Source organism: Meriones unguiculatus, chromosome 3 (genome assembly GCF_030254825.1).
Source record: "Meriones unguiculatus strain TT.TT164.6M chromosome 3, Bangor_MerUng_6.1, whole genome shotgun sequence".
NCBI classification, from domain to species: domain Eukaryota; kingdom Metazoa; phylum Chordata; class Mammalia; order Rodentia; family Muridae; genus Meriones; species Meriones unguiculatus.
In genome coordinates, this window is record NC_083351.1 from 165,424,486 (window position 1) to 165,444,601 (window position 20,116).

The 20,116-nt window shown below is 44.1% G+C and overlaps 1 protein-coding gene across 7 annotated transcripts in view; it reads right to left on the minus strand.

The window, feature by feature from the left end:
• G3bp2 (G3BP stress granule assembly factor 2) overlaps positions 1-20,116 on the minus strand; it is a 72,897-nt gene that overhangs the window by 21,594 nt on the left and 31,187 nt on the right. For 2 of the 7 annotated variants that reach the window (XM_021648642.2, XM_021648639.2), the window contains exon 1: positions 5,824-5,957. The exons of 3 other annotated variants lie outside the window; for them this stretch is intronic. The gene's annotated coding sequence lies outside the window, so the exon portion shown is untranslated. Of the gene's footprint in view, positions 1-5,823; positions 5,958-6,013; positions 6,251-20,116 lie in introns of those variants that run through there. 2 more of the 7 variants (XM_021648641.2, XM_021648638.2) reach the window with 2 other exon arrangements.

Genomic DNA, 20,116 nt, shown 5'->3' on the forward strand with positions numbered 1-20,116 from the left:
GAAAATTTAGTCAACATTACTGGTTTTTTGCAACAGAGACTCACTTTAATCAAGACTGGCCTTGAACTCACAGCAGTCCTTCTACCCGGGATTCCTGAAGGCTGAGATTAGGTAAAAGCACCATGCCACGCATAACATCACTAAGCTAAAAACTACCCACTTTCAGTATAGCTATGAAGTATGCTTAGGTATACAGACACTGGAACAAAGCACGAACATACATTAGTAATACTTCTGATAGATACACTAATACTTAACAGCTAAAGTCTAAAATAGTACTCAGTAAAGGTGGACTGAGGAAGCTGAGATGGGAAACAAAGGTAGGAGAAACACGCTGGAATGGTCAGCTAAGGCGAGAAAAAGTAACAACACTGAGTCTGGAGAAACGGCTTGGTGCTTAAGAACTTCACTGGCTGCTCTTCCAAAGCCTGGCTAATGATCCCAGCATCCGCATGGCAGCTCATAATCACATACAACGCCAGTTCCAGCAGATCTGAAGCCATCTTCTGGCCCCTGCAGGCTCCAGGAATGCATGTGGTCCACAGACACACATGCCAGTGAAAACACCCATACACATACACAAAGAGAAAGGCCTTGGGACCAGGAGCTGTAGCTCAGGAAGAAAGTGCTTTCCACAGCTGACCCAAGGTTCTAGGTTTGCGTCCCAGTTCAACACTAAGAGAGAAAAGCTTGTGCTACAGATCCTAATGAGCAACCCCAAACTTCACTGTCTTCAAAGGACAAACCATGAAACTGGTTGATGATTCAAATGCAAGTCTCTAATACTGCCAAAGGCTACAGAGCCATAAAACAAGAACTTGAAAAGACCAGAATAAAATTTAAAATTACGACTGGAAAGATGGCTCAGAGGTTAAGAGTGCTGGCTGCTCTTCCACAGGTCCTGAGTTCAATTCCCAGCAACATTATGATGGCTCATAACCATCTATAATGAACTCTGATGCCCTCTTCTCGTGTGTAGACAGAACACTGTATACTACTAAATAAATCTTTTGCAATTATGGTTTCATTATAATAAAGCAATGTAAGCAGGGCCCAGTGGCAGACACCTGTAATCTCAGTACCCAGATAAGGAGAGGCAGGTGGATCTCTGTGAGCCTGTTCTACAAAGTGAGTACAGGACAGCCAAAGCTACACAGAGAAACCCTGTCTGGAAAACAACAACAACAAAAAAGAAAGCAATGTATGCAATAGTCAAAAGAATAAACTAGAGCAGATTACAATAGAAAAGACAGGGTTATCCAAAGCAAAATAATTCTTATTAATTTCGGAGATTATCTTAAAGGCCTCTCCTCAAGGTCTTACTAAGGATCGTGTTCCATTGTTAGTGATAAAATGGCCCTTCAAAAAAAAATCAAATTTTAGCTACAAATATCTAGCCATAACTCCCAATGCAACTGTTTCAAATTTCAGAACATTCCAGCTTTCAGACTGGAGATGTTCAATACTATGCATAGTTCAAAAATCTAAAAATCCTCCAACTTCAACTTGTAGCCCCATACATTTTCAAAAACAGGGACCTTTGTTGTTTTTCTTTTTTTGACATGGGATGTCATGTAGCCCAGAATGACCTTCAAGTTCTGACCCTCCAGCCTTCACTGCCTGAAAGGTAGACTAGAGTGGGGCATCAGTCCATGCAGTCTATGGAGAGCTGGGGAGCTTTAAGCACAACTCCACCAACTGAGCGCTAGCCTCAGTACCACCCTTCAGTCTTCACAGCCTCAAAACACAAAAACTTCACTCACTGCAACTAGCTGCGTGAAATTTCATGTCATTCTTTGGTGGTTATTTCAATGCTTGGAGAGAATAGGAAAACTAAGCACTTGTGGAGAAGAAATCATACTTTCTTATTGGAACAGAAGATCAAGAAAACAAAATACCTAGTTAAGGAGGGGGAAATGCAGAAAAATAAAACTATCTGCCTAGGACGGTTATACATATCATACTGTACTCATGGAAAGAATGTCCCCAACAGAAGGCTGTAGCCTCTCTACAGACACTGCTATCAAAGACTACCCTTGCTCAGCCTCAGCTTACCTCCACACAGGCTGCTTGCTCCCACTCTCTCTGCAGGGCTCACACTTAGGCCCAGGCCCATCTTCGCTGACCCAAAGACTAGATTCTACTTTAAAATGCCAGCTCCATTTTAACTCTGTAACTATCAAAGCTACTGAAGGTCTTTGTTTAAAGACTTCAATGACTACAATACTATCCACACAGTTTTAGAATAGGAACAAAGATTTGTTGTGGTGCCCTTGGATCCAAGAACCAGTTGGCAGATACAAGGGAGGTTATGGATAAAGCAACCGTAAAAAGTAGGGTGTGATGGCCCACACCTGTGACTCCCAACACTCTGGAAAGCACAGGCAGGTGGACCTCTGTGAGTTCGAGGCCAGGATGGTCTACAAAGTGACTCCAGGACAGCCAAGGCTACACAGAGAAACCCTGTCTCAAAAACAAACAAAAAGAAAAGGATATGCTGCCCCCAACCCTGAGACAAGGTCTGTCTGTTGTGGAACTCCCATCTATAGATGTGCCTGCCCCGCCTCTGGAATCACAGGCATAGGGCAAGCATGCCAGCCTCACTTCATGCTTTCAAGTTTGATGACTGCCCTGCTTCCTTCACCTCCCTGAATGGGGAGGGCAGTAAATTCATTTGCAGAAAAATGAAACTGATACTTAGAACTAAAGGAGATCAAGGTTCCTCCTACTTCGTTCCAAACAAGAATTTTATGTCACCACCGTGATGCTTTCATTATTTATACTTAAGAAAATTTGCTTTGGGCTAGGTATGGTGGCACACACCTTTGATCCCAGCACTTGGGAGGGAGAGGCAGGTGGAGTTCATTCATGGCCAGCCTAGTCTAGAGAGTGAATTCCAGACAGCTGGGAGAAACCCAATCTCCAAAACAAGAGACGGGGAGGAAGCAGCAGCATGATGTGAATACATTATTTTGTGGGTATGAGGCTCCGTGGGCTCCTCTACCACTCTGGTTCATGGATCAAAATTTCCAACAACAAATCTAATCTCTGGAAACAAGATCAGCCTGGTCTAAAGATGCTAGAGAGATGGCTCCATGAGAAGTTAAGAGTGCAAACTGTCCTTGCACAATCCCACTACCCATTCTGCAGCTCACAACCTGCCCGTCCGTCACTTCCAGCTCCAGGGGATCTAACTCCTTTTATACACATATTTACAAGTGCATATACATAATTAAAAGTAATAAAATAAGCCCTTAAACTTTACAGTTCAATTTTCATGCTGAGCATGGTGGCATGTTCCTGTAATCTCAGCATTAAGGAGGCAAAGGCAGGAGAATACCAAAAATTCCAGGCCAGCCGAGGACATAGTAAATGCCAGGCTAGCATGAGCTATACAAGAATCTTGTCTTAAGATGAAAAATAAAATATAAACCCAACTTCCAGCGTATTTTAAGCTGCTGCGTGGGAAAAAAAAAATAACAGGACAGCAAAACAATATAGTAAATATTCCCAAAGTTAGTACAGTAACAAGACAGGATAAAATATCCAGAAATGAGATGATTAAAACAAACCAAAACAGGAAAAGCATTCTTTTCCTAAGGGTTTAGAAAAGAAAGATTGGTTTGCTTTATGGACAATTAGGCACACATCTACCAGTGAAGAGTAGTAACCAGGTCAAGACGTTCAGCTAAATTCCACCCACTTTCTGTTCAGAAGCATTCCAATTTGTGCTTCACTGTCAATGTTGAAAGGATGTCATTCAAAATGTAGGGAAAAAAATTAGGCAACTTAGAAAATAACTTCTAATATTCATAATGAGTAATAATAAAAATTATTCAAATTACTGTCAAGAATCTAAAGACACTACGAGTACCTGAATGTCTGTAAATTTCCAGTTACAGGTACTGAAATTTTGGTATTTTAATCTCTAATACAAACGAAGCTACCACACATCACCTGCTACCAACAATGCCAACAATTTACTCCAAACCAGAACTTGCCTAACAATGCAACTACTCTGTCACTACGCTGCCATGTAGTCTAGATGTTACATTTGCCCTAGGTTCACAGGCCAGAGCTGGGCAAGAAACTGCCTTCCCCATCCCCCAGCGACTGGTGACTGGAGCTGGGTACTTGAGATGCTCCAGGTATCCCTGCTGCCTTCATCGTAAAATGCAGGATCTTGGCCAAAGTCAATGTATTAAATCATCAAATGACTTCTTTAGCTGCTCCTCTGGCAGCTTATTTTCCCCATCCCTAATATTTCAATTCTAGTTTGTGTTTTGTTTCCAGAGCGTAGCCTCGGCTGTCCTGGAAGTCACTCTGTAAACCAGGCTGGCCTTGAACTTGGGAGATTGGCCTGCCTCTGCCTCCCAAGTGCTGAGATTAAAATCAGGAGCCCACACCCTGCATTATCTCAGTTCTGAACACAAAATAACCTAACCCATCATCACAAAACACAAAACGCATTTTGAAGCCCTTCTCACAATTGATTTTTCAGAACAAAATAATTTGTATACACTGCTATCAGATGGTGACACAGGAACATATGACCTAAAACAGTAACAAAGGGACAACACGTAATTCAGTCCTATGGTCCAAAATAACCAAACCTTTGTTTTTTTGAGACAGGATCTCACTATGTAGCCTTGGCTGTCCTGGTCTCACTATGTAGACCAGGCTGGGCTTGAACTCAAAGACCCACCTGCCTCTGACTCCTGACACCAGGCCCAAACCTAAAGACCATAAAGGGGACACTGGATTTGGCAAAGCCAAGTGTTTATTCAGAAACTTTGGTCCACATGCCTAGGCTACATTAACTGCCAAATATGGAGTTGGGACAAGAAATTACTATCCTCATCTATTCTAGTTCGTCCTTTTAACTGCAGTTAATGGTTACCCGATCTGGGTACTTGGATTGAATGAGGTGTGATGTCTGGAATCTAAAAACCAGAAACGTTAAGTTAATAAATAGCACGACAATCATACCCGGAGGGAAGGGGGCAATTTTCCTTGATTCATTCAGCTTTGGTGCACGTGTTTTGTTTTTAAGAAGGCAAAGGCACCTCATGTTTTTGTTTGTTCGGTTGGTTTGTGTGTGCGCTTTGTTTTAAAACCAGTTCTATCTTGGGAGTAAAAATTGTTAACACGACCTACAGCCCCAAAGCAGCATAGGCACACCTGAAGAAAATCTGTTCTTAAGCAGGAAAACCTCGATCAGAGTCCACTAACAAAACCCAGACTATCTAGTGAAACTTACGTTCTTCTCCCCAAACCCTCTCCAAAAGAATAGTGGGGGGAGAAAAACCTATTTCCAAAGCACTGAAACGTCCTTTTTATTCCTGGTTAACAGGAGATCGCCTGCAGAAAAAGGACGAAGGAGACGCACGTTATAGCCCTAGTATCCGAACGTGTTCGGGATAATCCGAGAAGAGGAGGGAGGGGGACGCCGAGCACCCGGCAAGTGGAGCGGCTGCCACCTTCAACCCCGGATTCAGTTTCCGGGCACAGAAATGGTGCCCGGAGGCCGCTACTTTCGCATCTGCGTCGCTTCTGCCTCCGCCGACACGGCCTCCTTCCCCTCCCCCCACGGGCGGGGCGACAACCGGGAACCAAGGCCGCAAATGAGCGGGGAGCCAGCTGAAACCACCTCTGCAGAAGCCCACTCCCAGCTTCGCGGCTTGGCGCCCGTCGGCGCGCTCCGGGAGCAGAGGCGGACAGGGTCCCCCGGGCCGCCTCATCCTAGCAATCCCCAGCCCCACCTGTGCCCTCCTCTGCACCACGCGCGCGGTCATCTTCCTCCCCACGCAGCCTCCCGCTCACCTTGCAGGAAAGGCTCAGCTCCGCACGCACGCACACTTGCTGGCGTAGGCAGCCGGCGAGAACAATGTTTCTACCGCAGCACCCCGGACACCAAGCGCACACACCGGACCGTTGCCGCGAGCCGCGGAGCGGAGGGAAATGTCCCCTGCCGACCACCACACCGACCGCCCCTCTCGGCCCCCGTACACACCTCCAACCAACAGCAGCGGCGGGCACGTCGCGCGGAGGTCAGGAGTGTCGCGGGATCGGCCGCAGCAGATTCTCCTCCCTCAAATAAACCCGAGGCTTCGGAATCCGAAGAGCCGCGAGCTCAGGCCCCTCACAGCCACCTCTTCCCCAGAGCCTGGAGCAGCAGCCAGCTACAGGAACACGGACGTCCCGCCCCCTTTGCCGCCGCCCCCTCTTATTGTTTTACCCCTGCCGAAAGGGCTAGGGAACCCCCCAGCACAACGCCAGCCAATCAGGCATCCCTTTGGAGAGCTGGACCCAACCTCCTCGCGTCCCTCTGCGGAGCACGCGCAGTACGGCTCCGCGCTCGCTCACTCGGGCGTCCGGAAAGCCAGGGAACCGGAACCGGCCTGAAGCCCGGGCGAGAGGCCGCTGACTTGACGTCACAAGGAAGCTGCCTTTCTCTCTTGTAGTGATGCTGAAGCCTCCCTGGCCTTTCAGGTGGCGCGAACAAGAAAGCCGGCTCGCCGCTGAGCAGTGTCTTACGAACGGATATTCGTGTTAAGGGGGAGGGAAATTAACAGCGTCCCTGAGCTAGGTGTCGGCAGGTTGCTTAAAATTCAGTTTTCAGCTGGGCACAGTGAGCACACTTATACTGCTAATAACCTGTTAATAGTCTGTCTTAAGAAATGGAGGTTTTAAGCCTTTCTAGTCAGTGTCATCCAGCTAGTTTAAAAGGATGCTGAGCCGTGGAGTATGGGAAAAATACGACATAGGCTGTATAGACTTGGGTCTTTTGTATGGCCTTGGTGGTTTCATCCTTAAGTGGAACTTAGTGGAACATTTACAACGGTAGGCTAAAAGGCTTAAAATTAAAAAAAAAAAAAAAAAAAAAAAAAATCACATAAGTACAGGCTGTTGGGACCTTGATTCATGGAAAAAGCCTTTGTAGACAAGATGTTACTTTGCCAATAATAGACCTGGCGGTATTTTCAGTATCAGGATGGAAGAAATTGGGAATGAAGATATGATGAAATGGTGATAGGAACAGAAGGGCAATTGGAGGAGAATAGAACACATCTGAATCATGCATGATGCAGGCATGAAATACATCATCAGTTTTCCCTCATAGTCATGGCCATTTCAATGCATTTCCTAAAAATAAAAAAGGTTCACAAAAGGCAAGACTGATATTAGCGCCTCCAAAATCTACATTGGCTTTACTTTGGATTGCTTACTGATTTTCATATGCAAAATATATGGGGAGACCATTAAATGAATCTGAGATGGTTTTCCTTAATGCATTACTTATGGAGATAACCTTTTAAGTACATTATTAATAGACCAGATACTCCTCTGATGTTTTATAAAATCACTTATGTCTCACAAAAAAAAAGTATCTATTTCATCGCACACTTTACAGATGAAGAAGGTTTAAGAGGTCTATTTACCCAAGGACACACCTATTACCCAGTTAGTCAATGAGGTACACACCTTTAATCCCAGCACCTGGAAAGCAGAGGAAGGAGGATCACAAGTTCCAGATGAACCTGGTCTACAAAGCAGGTTCCAGACCAGCAAAGCTACATAAGGAGACTATCTCAATAATAAATGAACAAACAGGAATTACTCATTTCAGCATAAGCAGTCTGAAGCCACAGCCCACAACCTTAATTGTAAACTATTAATGCTATTATTGACTGCTAAAAGTTTCATTTGTTTCCAGTCCATATCCAGTGCTTTTGGTTTGCTTTAGTTTTGTTTTTGATGTTTGGAGACAAGATTTCCCTGTGTAGCACCAAACTCCCTACATAGACCAGGCTGGCCTCAAACTCAGGGTACTGGGATCAAAGGTGTGTAATACCATGCTGGGCTCCATGCAATGTTTTTATAAGTATTCTTTATCCTGTAACCTGAGATAAGGATGGAAGTCCATTGAGAGAGGGTCTCAGGCCTTGCTGTGCATCAGAATCAGATCTGGGCTTATTAAAACTCCTCCAGAGTTTCTGACTCTGCAGGTGTGTGCTGAGGCCTGAGAATGTGCACTTCCCAAAAGTACTAGGTATTGTGGTAAGTTTAAAAGTGTGTGCTAATACTGTTTCTTATTAGCCCTAAATTTATTATGGCAGCATTATCTAACCAGCTATATACCCAAATAACCACACAGAGAGACTAGGATTTAGTTAGTTAGCCTAAAGCACAATGCTGTGCAATAATTACTCCATCCTAAATATCCAAGTTCCCATTCAGATTTGCCACATTATACTTGCTTTTTAATCATATCCTGGTTCCAGTTCATTTCTCCGGATGTTTCCTGGCCCTCTCTTTCTGAATATATCCTGCACTTCTCCTTTCTCCTCCCCTCAATGGACTAGGATATCCCACCCTATTCTCACCAGCACTGGCTGATTGGCATTTTATTGGCACAACGGAGAACAAATGGTTGGTTGGCATGTTTACACAAACTTGAGACAGGAGATGCTTAGAATAAACATCACAATGCTATGTCTGGATTGAAACCAGATAGCGGGGTAGAGAACTCAGCATTTGAATGAACAAGGGTAAACCGAACAATGTCCACAAGAACGTTATGCTAACTAACAACCGGGGGATTGTTACGGCTGCTCTAGACAACCATTTTACCACTCCTAAGGCAGAGGCTGCCAAATGTCACTGAAGGATCAGCTACTAGCTTCATCTCCCCTCTTTTTATAATCCTTCAATGCGTAAGAAAATTTCTAAGCTTAGCCCTAGGTCTATACGAAAGCAGGCCTCAGGCAACCCCTGCCATCAAGGGATACCAATAAATGGTTACTTGTTAAAAAAAAAAAAAAATCCAGCTATCTCCAGTTTTAGTAAATTAACCAAATCCCACAGGTCACCAGCGTTTTTCATTTTCTAAATGTCTCTCTAGTCCGTTTTCTGAATACCTCTCCATTCTGTCAGTCTTTGCCCAGGTTAGGCCCGCATCATCTTTCTACGATGTAGAAACAGCCTAGTTAATCTCTGCCTTTCAAAATGACCACCATGAAGCAACCACTGTCCCCATGGACCAAGCAGGCAGGCCAGTGTGAATGATATTCAGTCAAGTGGATCAGGCTAAAACCCTGAGTCACCCTTAACTTCATTCAGTCTTTTGTCATACCACATAGCCAATATCAGTACATTTCTTCTCCCCTACCTTCATTTAGTCTACATTAAACCAGCCACTGTTTCTGCAACCATATAAAGCCTACTGCAAACCTATTTGTGATACTTCCACTTAATTCCATTATAGTTCATCCCTCTCACAAAAGCAAAAATTTTTATGTATTTACTCATTCACTTATTTATTTATTTTGTTTTTCAAGGCAGGGCTTCTCTGTGTAGCGCTGGCTGTCCTGGACTTGCTTTGTAGACCAGGCTGGCCTCAATCTCACAGAGATCCACCTGTCCTGTCTTCATGAGTCCTAGAATCACAGGCATGTACCACCATGACAGGCTTTTGATGTTTGTTTCTTTTTTGAGACAGAATTTCTCTCTCTGTAGAACACACTGGCCTTGAACCTCAGAGACCCACCTGTCACTTTCTCCCGAGTGCTGGGATTAAAGGCAAGTGCCGCCACTGTTCATCATATGCCACCATTTCACACATGTGACATACTCGCATATAGAGACACACACACACACACACACACACACACACACACACTGCACTTACTGCTCTTCGAGAAGACCTGACTTCTGTTCTCAGTACCCAAATGGTAGATCCCAGCAATCTCCAGTAAGTTCTAAGAGATCCAACACTCCTTTCTGGCCTCTTTGGCATCGCATCACATGAACATAATGTGTCTAAGTCTTAGTTAGGGTGTGAAGAGACACCATGACAGAGGCAACTCTTATAAGGGAAAATACTTGATTCAGGCTGGTTTACAGGCTGGTTTAATCCATTATCATCATGGCAGGAAGCACAGCAGGATGCAGGCAGACTTGGTGCTGGAGGAGCTGAGAGTTCCATATCTTCATCCATGGGCAGCAGAAGGGGATTCTAATTCCATAGTGGGAGGAGCTTGAACATAGCAGACCTCAAAGCCTGCCCCCACAGTGACATACATCCTCCAACAAGGGCATACCTTAATAGTGTCACTCCCTATGAGCCAAGTGTTCAAACACATGGGTCTATGGGGGCCATACCTATTCAAACCACCACATTCTACATAGAAACCAGCAAAACATTCATACACATAAAATAAAAATAAATCTTAGAAAGGAATGAAAACAAACTTGAGGCATTCAAGTTTTAGGCATGTGAAATATCCAGTAGTGAATGGTTAAACAGTTATATAAACTAAGACATGTACTCAATGAACACATCTAAAGCCCTCAATTTAAATATTTAAAAATACTCTGTGACATTTTTACTTCAATCTCAAATCAAATACGTTTATGAGATAAGATTTTTTTGTTTGTTTCTTTCTTTCTTTTTGGTTCTGATTTTTTTCAGACAAGGCCTCACAAAGCCTAGGCTGACCTCAAACTCATTCTGTGACTGAGGCTAGCCTTGACTCCTGCATCCTCTTTCTCCTGCCTTCTGAATGCCCGCCTACCATATAATCTCAAGTCAGAAATATGATAGTCAAACCGGGCATGGCGATGCACACCTTTAGTCCCAGCACTCGGGAGGCAGAGGCAGGTAGAGGCCAGCCTGGTTGACATAGCAAGTTCAGAACAGCCAGGGCTATACAGAGAAACCCTGTCTAAAAAATTAAAAATTTAAAAATTAAAAAAATGTCAGTTTTCTATGAAAAATATTTCATGTCTTTGACTAGCTTAATGTTTTATCATACCTTCTACCTTCCTATTGTTAGTCATGCTACTTTTTTTTTTCTTTTTTTCTTTTTTCCATGCTACTGTTAAATAAAATAACACAATATCTTAGTGCCTAAGGCAAGGCAAAATGGTAATTTCTCAATCTCAGAGCTCTGACTCTTCTCTCTCACTATAAACATTTATATCGTCTAACATCACACACCAAAGCAGACCAAGCCAAGTGACAATGAGAAGAATAAACCAGACAAACCAGACAGATAAACCAGACAAAAATCTACTAGTAGATGTTGATAAAGAAACAGACTCACTCTCTGAAACTATAAGCAAACCCCCAATTAAACAGGAGTTGTTTTGGTTTTGTTTTTTAAGTGGCTTTGGTCAAGATGTCTCTTCACAGCAACAGAACTCATTTTCGTTTTACAAACAGTTCATAAAGTTGGCAGGCTGGCCAAGATTAAAATTGGCTTGTGCAAGAAAAGATACCCAAGGGCTAGAGAGGTAGCTCTAGCACTTGCCACCAACCAGACGGACCTGGACCTGTATTTGATCCTTAGGACTCACACAGCCAAAGTAGAGAGCTGACTTCCACGGGTTGTCCTCTGACCTCCACACGGACATGAGCATAGTGGCATGCTCTTATACATGTGCACACATGCACAAATAAATGTAATAATAACAACACAAATTTTAAATCAAAGAGACTCTGCCCCCTGTTGTCATGCCCTGCTTCACCAGATACAGTGGCAAATTTCCACAGCCTTTGAGCAAGTCTTCCTTGTTGAAAACAAAAACAAAAAGTACTAGAGAATTCCAGGGCTTTCCTTTAGTGCAACTGGCTTCCTTACAAAGCCTTTTAAGTTCACAGAGAAGTATTCCTTTGAGAACAAGAGAGGAGAAAGCCTATAATGGCTGGAAGAAGGAATCACATATGAACTTCTCCCTGTAATCTTTCTATCTGGTACCTCTCAGTAAGGCTGGGGTAGATTAAGGCTGAAAAGGTCTTTTCCTCCTTGTTTCATTACTATATATGGAACGTGTCACATGTCTAGAAAATGCACCTAATGTCTATACTAGTTACCCATTTTATACCTGCTTCAACTTTCCGAGGCAATCATGAGCAAAAATCAACCTACAAAGGATTAAATCACAAGACTACCAAAATAATTCATCTGGATTGGTAAATTCTAATAGATTCTATACAGAATGAAAATTCTATACATCATGAAGCTATGGTGACAGGGAGTTGAGTGCTGAGTTGACTGGAGTCCAGGGAGAAAATGCCATTGGTGCTTATTTTGCTTGTCCAGAATGGATTGTACTTTGTCAGACAAGGCTACTCTGGCCCATTACTGGGCTGAGGTGAGTCTCATCCTTCAGGCCTTACAGTATTAAAAGCCTCAGTGTTATCCCATTCCCTGACTCAGGCTCACCAAGCACTGTGGGGGACTCATCAGGGGATACTTCATCTATAGGGAATATGCATCTGTCTTTGTGACAGGAATTCTGGCTGTTCCTTAATCAGGCCCCATAGCTTAAGTCAGTGTCCAGAAGAACCACTGGGCCAGAGTTCTCACAGAGAAGCAGGAGACTGCCTTGGTGAAGCCAAAGCTGAAGAACCAACACTCAATGAAATGCAGAAGTGTGAAGCACACGATCGGAAGCCATCTTCTTCACCACGTGACTCTGGGAAACTCACCAGTTAATTTTTCTGACCATCATTTTCCTCAAGGAGGGACAGTTTCCGGTGGGTCTGAAGATTATTTATAGTGTTTAGCATGGCTCCTGGCAAGGTGTGCGTATATATATGATTCCCATGGTAAAAACAAGGTGAACCAGACATGAGCCTGTGTCTCCTAGTGCTCAGGAGGCTGGGGCAAGAGGGCTATTTGAACCCAGTTCTGGGGTAGCCTGGGCACAACCAAGAGTCTTAGGGGGCAGAAAAAAGGAAAGGAGGGTTGGGACAAAGAATACAAGGAAAGAAGGAACCATTATCAAGGGACACAGCGCTTTATAAAGTCAGATGGCTGGTCCAGGTCTCCCAGACCCCATGTCTACTCCCTATTCTCTTTGTGGCTCAAATACTTGGTTTGGGGGCAGAGCAGAGAAACCGCAGGGTGTGTCTTAAGTAGAGTCAAGTTTACTCATCTCTTTCAGTAACTAGCCTGTAAAACTGTTAACGACAGTAAGAAAATGAACTGTATGAAAACTAGAGAGCACCCATCAGCAGGCAGGAGGCTTAAAAGACAGTGGACTGTCTGTGAGATTTCTGCCTGGAAAAACACCTGTACACAGAGATTAGCCGCTGGTGCACAGGGTGAACACTTCCCCTCCAGCTTAGAGAGGAACACACTAAGCATCCCTTGTTCAGGGTCAGCATCCTCCCTATCTCCCTATGTGTTTCCAGGGTAACTGCTTCCTTATTGTCTAGTGGCTGAGCTGGGCTGGGGTTCCATGGCAGCAGAACACTCATCTCAGCAGAAGCATAGAGGAGATTTTGGGTTAAGGCAGGAACCGCCCTCTCAATCAAAATGTTCCCTCATCAGACCATAAACAGCCAGGCTGTGGTGGTGCACGTCTTTAATCCCTGCAGAAGACAGAGGCAGGTGGATCTCTGTGAGTTTGAGGCCAGCCTGGTCTACAAAGCAAGTCTAGGACATCCAGAGCTACACAGACAAATCCTGTCTCGAAAAACAAAAACAAAACAAAACAAAAAACCCCACTCTGACCTCTACCTTATTGACTCATCCATCTCGCTATATATTACTTGGCCCTGGTTCAAAACTAGCAGGAACCCCTGTCACTCTACTCTATATAGCCAGGCTTTCGTGACCCAGTGAGGCCTCACCCCAATCCCAGAAATGTGACCCCAAATTACCCGCTCTCAGGGTGGTGACCTGAAAAGGAAAACAGAACCAAAAGTAACGGATTGCTTACTACTTGGGTAAACATAGATAAAGGCAACAGTGTTAGAAACAAAGGTTTTCAGGGCTTTGTTTGCCCCTCGAATTACCACCACCACCAAACACTACAAAGAAGCCAAAAGGCTTTCAGTATGGTAAGTAAATGAGTACAAAGAAAATCGGGGGTGGAGCTTTGAAACAGCTCAGAGGCGAAGTGCCTGCTGTGCAAGATGGGCGACCTGAGTTCCCATCCTGAACCCACATAAAGGCGGACCAGGAAACCAAGTCCAGAGAGCTCCTCTCTGACCTGACCTCTACACACTTGCTCCATCACAGGCCTTCCCCTCATAAACAAGCCAATATCAGTAAAAATAGAGTTCCTGGGTTAAGCAAATTTTATTTCTTTAAGCAGGTTAAACCAGATATTTTTCAACACAAAGTCTATGCACATATTTGAGGAGTTTGTACAATCGAGAACATTTTGCATATATGTATATTTGCGTCTTTTTTTCCCCCCTGAAAGGGCACTTATTTCATTGTCTTATAAAACATATCTAAAACCCCAGAGATTATGATCTGGTCCGGGTATGTGGCTAAGTCAGCAGAGTGCTTGTCCAGCTCAGGAAGCCCAGAGTTTGATCCCCCGCACTGCACAGACAGGGTAGCACTGCACACACTGGTATAGCAAGGAGCACTGCACACAGAGGCGCGGCAGCACGCACACCTACAATCCTGGTGGCCGTGAGGAGGAGAGCATCAGAAGCTCAGGCCTCCTTAGCCGCACAGAGGGGCTGAGGCCAGCCTGACAACACAGCAGTCTTCACTGGGTGACAAGTGATTTTCAGACAAGATCCCAAAGGAGAAATACATTTCTTTGAGGTAATCTTAGAAACCCAATTTTACAAAATGATAGTAAACATCATAAACAAGGTCCTACCCATTGAAAGAAAACCCAGGGCTATGGATACAGCCCAGAGGCAGAGTGCGAGTCTAGTATGAGCAAGGCCCAGCTTCATCTCCACTACCGGCAACAATTTAAAAAAAGAAGAAGAAGAAAAAAGAAAATCTAATATGACCTACACATACATGGTAAGGTTTCAAATGGATATGCCAGTCTATATATGCTTAAAAACCCTGAAATTTTGATAAAATCTTCATCTAAATTGCTTCTATTTAAGCTGGGTGCAGTGGCACACCCCTGTAATCCCAGTCCTGGGGAGGCAGAGGCAGGCAGATCCACAGAGGCCAGCATGGTCCATAAAGTGAGTCCAGGACAGCCAAGGCTACACAGAGAAACCCTCTCTCTCTCAAAAAAAAAAAAAAAAAAAAAAAAAAAAAACTTGTTTCTATTTACTAATATGCTAAAAAGATGATGAGGTATTTTGCACAAAAGCTGCCTGTTTTCCATCAAGGATTATTCACCCAAATTTTAAGTAATGATAAATATTGAGCATTCTCCTGTCCCCAGGATATTATGATTTTTTTTTTTTGAGACACTGTCTCATGATGTAGCCCTCAAAAATCAATGGTTTGGAACCCAATGTATAAACCAGGCTGACCTCCAACTAACAGAAACCCACTAGCCTTTGCCTCTGCCTAATGCGTGCCAGAATTAAAGGAGTGCGTTACCGTGCCTGGATCACAATATTAGGATTTTTAAAAGAAAAGTAAAGCTGATATGATGGCTCCAACCTGTAATTCCAGCACCCAGGAGGCTGAGATAGGAGATTATCAAGTTGGAAGGTAGGGGTCTAGCGAGATGGCTCAGTGTTTAATAGCGCTGTTGCTCTTGCAGAGGTCTTATGCTCAATTCCCTGTACCCACATGATGGTTCACAACTATCTGAAACTTCAGTCATGAAGGACCCTCTTCCGAGGACACCAGGAGTGCAGGCCAAATATTCATTCATCTAAAAACAAAATAAATCTGAAAATAAAAATATGACACCAGCCAGGGATACATAATTCCAGGTCAGCCAAAATTACAGAGGAAGATCTCTCTTTGTTTTTTCAAGACAGGGTTTTTCTGGCTGTCCTAGAACTCACTCTGTAGACCAGGCTGGCCTTGAACTCACAGAGATCCACCTGCCTCTGCCTCCCAAATACTGGGAAAGTCATTATATACTCACATTTTTAATTACATGTTTTCAAAAAAATGTATACACTATTGGAAAAGATGCATTCAAAGGACTCTAATATCACTGTAGTACAATAAAATTTAAGACAGATTTGCATAGGTTGAGAACAGAAAGAAGTGATTTGATTCAACTAGTCACTCAGAATTGCTGGAAGAGATAGCACTTGCGCTCAGGTATTAATGGCTTTGCCTATATTTTTTGATGGATCACTCTCATGCTAGAAATTACGCTGTCACCAAGCTATAGCCCCAGGCCTCTGAGCTGTCTTGCAGGTGTAGCAAGACTGAGCCAGAAAGTGCATAGCTCCCCAGTCACTGCCCAGGCCTAGGCTACAGCAGTGATGAGCTGGCAACCACAGCCTCGACTGCTGCCAGATCTCACTCAAATCAGGTCACAATCTTCAATTGTACCATATCTCAGAAAGGAGGGCAGAGGAGGCATAGAAATGCTTTTCGTTAAGAATTCTCGTTGTGCACATATTATAGAAAAACACTTCACGCAAGCTTTCATCACAGAAAGTGATGAGCAAGGCTATGCCCATCCAAGGACAAACTACATTTCCTCCTCACTTTCTTTGTAAACTGAGAAACTATACCGCTTTGAGCATTTAAAAGGAGCGTTTTAGCAGAGCGGTGCTGGCACACCCCTTTAAATCCCAGCACTCAAGAGGCACAGGCAGTTGGTCTCTGTGAGTTCAAGGCCAGCCTGGTGTACAGAGTGAGTTCCAGGGCAACCAGAGGTACACAGAGAAACACTGTTTCAAAGGAACAAAAACCAAAACAAACAAAAAGTAGTGTTTTTGTTTCTCATAAAACAGGGAAAAGTCTAGTGACTTTGTTTTGTTGTTGTTGTTTGTTTTGTTTTTTGAGATAGGGCTTCTCTGTGTAGCCCTGGCTATCCTGGACTGGCTTTACAGACCAGGCTGGCCTTGGAACTCAGCGATCTGCCTGCCTCTGGCCCTCTGAGTGCTGACATCAAAGGTGTGCCCCACCACGTCCAGCTAGTGACATTTCTTCTAACATGTAGAATCTTAAGTGGAAGCTAGGACAATGCTCTATCAGAAGTCTGAAAAAGAGGGTGAGCAAAGTAGCCCCGCCGGTAAAAGCAGTTGTGGGCAAGCCTGGGGACCCAAGTTTGCGCACCTCTGGCACCCATGTGAAGGTACAAGGAGAGAACTGATTCACCAAGCTGTCCTCTGACCTCCACACATTAATTGTGACATGTTGGTGCCCGCTGTCATCTCTCCCTTTCCCTCTCTCCCCCACTCCACACAACAAAAATAAAGTTAAAAAAAAAAAAAAAAGAAATGTGTAGAGGTTGTTGTTGATTCCTGCCCATTTGCTTAGGGATAATTTTTCCAGCCGTGCCTGGTATGAAGAGTAAACCCCATTGCTAATTTGATGGGTACAGAGAAGTGGCACCCAGAGAAGGGGCACAGTCAAGGTTTACAGAGTCTGCTGTCTATGTTTTCGCTCTGGTCGCTAAGCCAATATACTCTCACAGTAATGGTGCAGGCCTCCAGCCTCCACAGAGACTGACTCCAGCGGTCAAGCTCAGTGACTGGCTAAGGGGTCACTCCTCACAAAGGGGGTCACCTTAAGCCATGCTAAGAAGACAGGCGGGGCTGATTCCTTTAATGAGGTATTACACTTTTCCTTCCCAAAGTTCCCGCCCCAGCACGTCCCTCCCTGCAAGCCTCCATGAGCTGCCATGAGAGTCACTGGGTCCCTCCTCCCTTGACTTCTGAGTGAAGTCAGCACTCAGAAAGTAGTAACTTTGCTGTTGTTTTGTTGCATTTTGTTCTGAAACAGGGTCTCACTATGTAGCCCTGGCTGTCTCACGTAGACCAGGCTGGCCTCATCCACCTACCTTTGCCTCGGGAGTGCTGGGATCAAAGGCATATGCTACTCTGGCTATCCCTGCTTCTCTCTTCCTGTTGGAAGCTGGCTAGAACCAAGCAGATGCTCTGTTGTTTGCATTAAGGTCCCTTCCTCTTTCCCTGAAGTCCTCCTCCCTACCACACGACCGCTTGTTCCCCGTGTGCCTGACCTCCATGCCAGCTTGCAACATGGCCTTTTCCCCTTGTTTTCTATACTCCTCCTTCGGGCAGCTGCCCAGATTTACAGCTTGCCTTTCCTGGTTTGTTTGTTTTTTTTTTTCTTCTAAGTTTGAACTCTAATAAAACTGTCCCCAAAATTCTCTTCGAGTCTACTCTTGAATTATTTTATTAATGAGACAACCTCCAAAAGGAACCCCAATTCCTTTGACATCAGTACTGACTTCACATAGAGCAACTAGGGCTAACCTTGGGGACAAGGCCACGGCACAAAACTTGGAACACCCGACACTGCCACAGTCTCCGAAGGTCCCCTGAGCATTCCAATAGATTAGCCAAGGTCTGCCTCACAAGAAACTCCCTTGTATTTTGTCCTCCAGGAAAAAGTTACACTGGTCCCTAAAAACAAGTGCAAATGTCTGTCAAGCACTGTGCCACATTTAGGAAGCATTTTACTTGCTTGCTTGAGAACAGCAGTCTTGCAAAAAGAAGAAACAGCTAAGAAACCTGGGAGGCCACTGGAGGCATATTTGAACATTTGGTGGTAACTACTGATATAAATAATTCAGAAAATAGATTTTTTCCATTTTCTCATCAACGTCAAAACACCACTTCACCTCTAGCTAAAGACACACTGTTAAATATTCTTGGACTAAAAACAAAACAAAACAAAACAAAACAAAACAAAAGAGGTTGATCTACTATATTGAATATTATTATATGTGAGGAAAAAAATCAGGATGAAAAATAATGAGCTGTCACAAAGACATTATTGAAATAATCACAGAAAGAAAGACTCAGATGAGTAGCATAACCCCTTCTAGCTGGGAGCTGGTTGTAACGTGTGACTCTTAGAGAATCATTAGAAACTTAATAATGTCACTCTCTTTTAAGAAGTTCAGGTTTAGCTGGGCATGGTAGCACAGGCCTTTAATCCTAATGCTCAGGGAGGCAGAGGTAGGCACTGTGAGTTCAAGGCCAAGCCTGGTCTACAAAGGGAGTCCAGGACAACCAAAGCTACACAGAGAAACCCTGTCTCAAAAAAAAAAAAAAAAAAAAAAAAAAAAAAAAGAAAGAAAGAAAAAGAAAAGAAAAGAAAGAAAGAAAGAAAAAAGAAGGAGTTCAGGTTTAATTTTGCATGCTTTATTCTCCATTTTCACTTTTCCTTTTCACTTGGAATACATTCCTAGTAGAATTAATACCATCAAAACATCATGATAGCTACTGGTAGGAAGATGGACACGCCTCATGAGGCTGAGCAAAAGCAGCCAGACATGAAAGGTGATGCACTAGTGTGGGCACACCTGAGGATCTGTGTGTTCAAGGCCAGCCTGACCTGCATTGAGAGTTCCAGACCAGCTGGGCGTGTGTAATGAGATTCTGGAAGGGTCTTTATCCTCATTGGGGTAAAGTGTAAAATAAGCAGTGGCTGTGATTTTGTGAGCCAGAAAAGTTACCCTGGGAGGAGCTGGGCACAAGCAGGGCATCCCAGGTGCCAGTAAGGTTGTGGCCTTCACATCTGAATGTTGTTTGCATGGTAGGTTCAGTTTGCAACGTTTCAATAGTTTGTCTTATGTTCTTTTTCTGTATACATGTTAGACTTCAAAAAGTCCATAAAAACTACATAAAAATAGCCATGGTGTCACACACCAATAATCCCAGGACTGTGGAAACAGAGACCAGCAGATCTCGGGAGTTCTAAGCGAGCCTGGCCTATGCAGGACTACACAGTGAGGCCTTGTCTCAAAAAACCAACCCTGCCCCAGAACAGTCAAACGGAAAACCACATAAAAACCACAAAGGTCACCCACCATGAGTCCTGCATCAGGAAGGTGTTTGGGTAGAAGACCAACTTTCAGGGGCTGATGGATGAAGCTGGCTCAGGGTTAGAGTGCTAATCCAGCAAGCAGGAGGTCCTGGGCTGGCCTCAGGTTTGCAAAAACCAGAAGAATGTCATTAGAGTGATAGGAAAACCTATAGAAGTGGAAAGTAGCCCCTGGGTGGGGCAGCAAGACTGCTAGCTGAAGTAGATAGAGCTTTTGAGGATTTCTGATTTACTATTTATTTATTTGTGTGTATGTGCTGAAGATCAAACGTGGGGCCTTGTGCATGCTGGGTGAACACCCCACCAATAAGCTCCATGCCTGTCCCTGCAGCTGCTGCTGCTTCTATTATTATTTTATCATCCTCATAATTATTGAAACAGGGTCATCATCATCATCA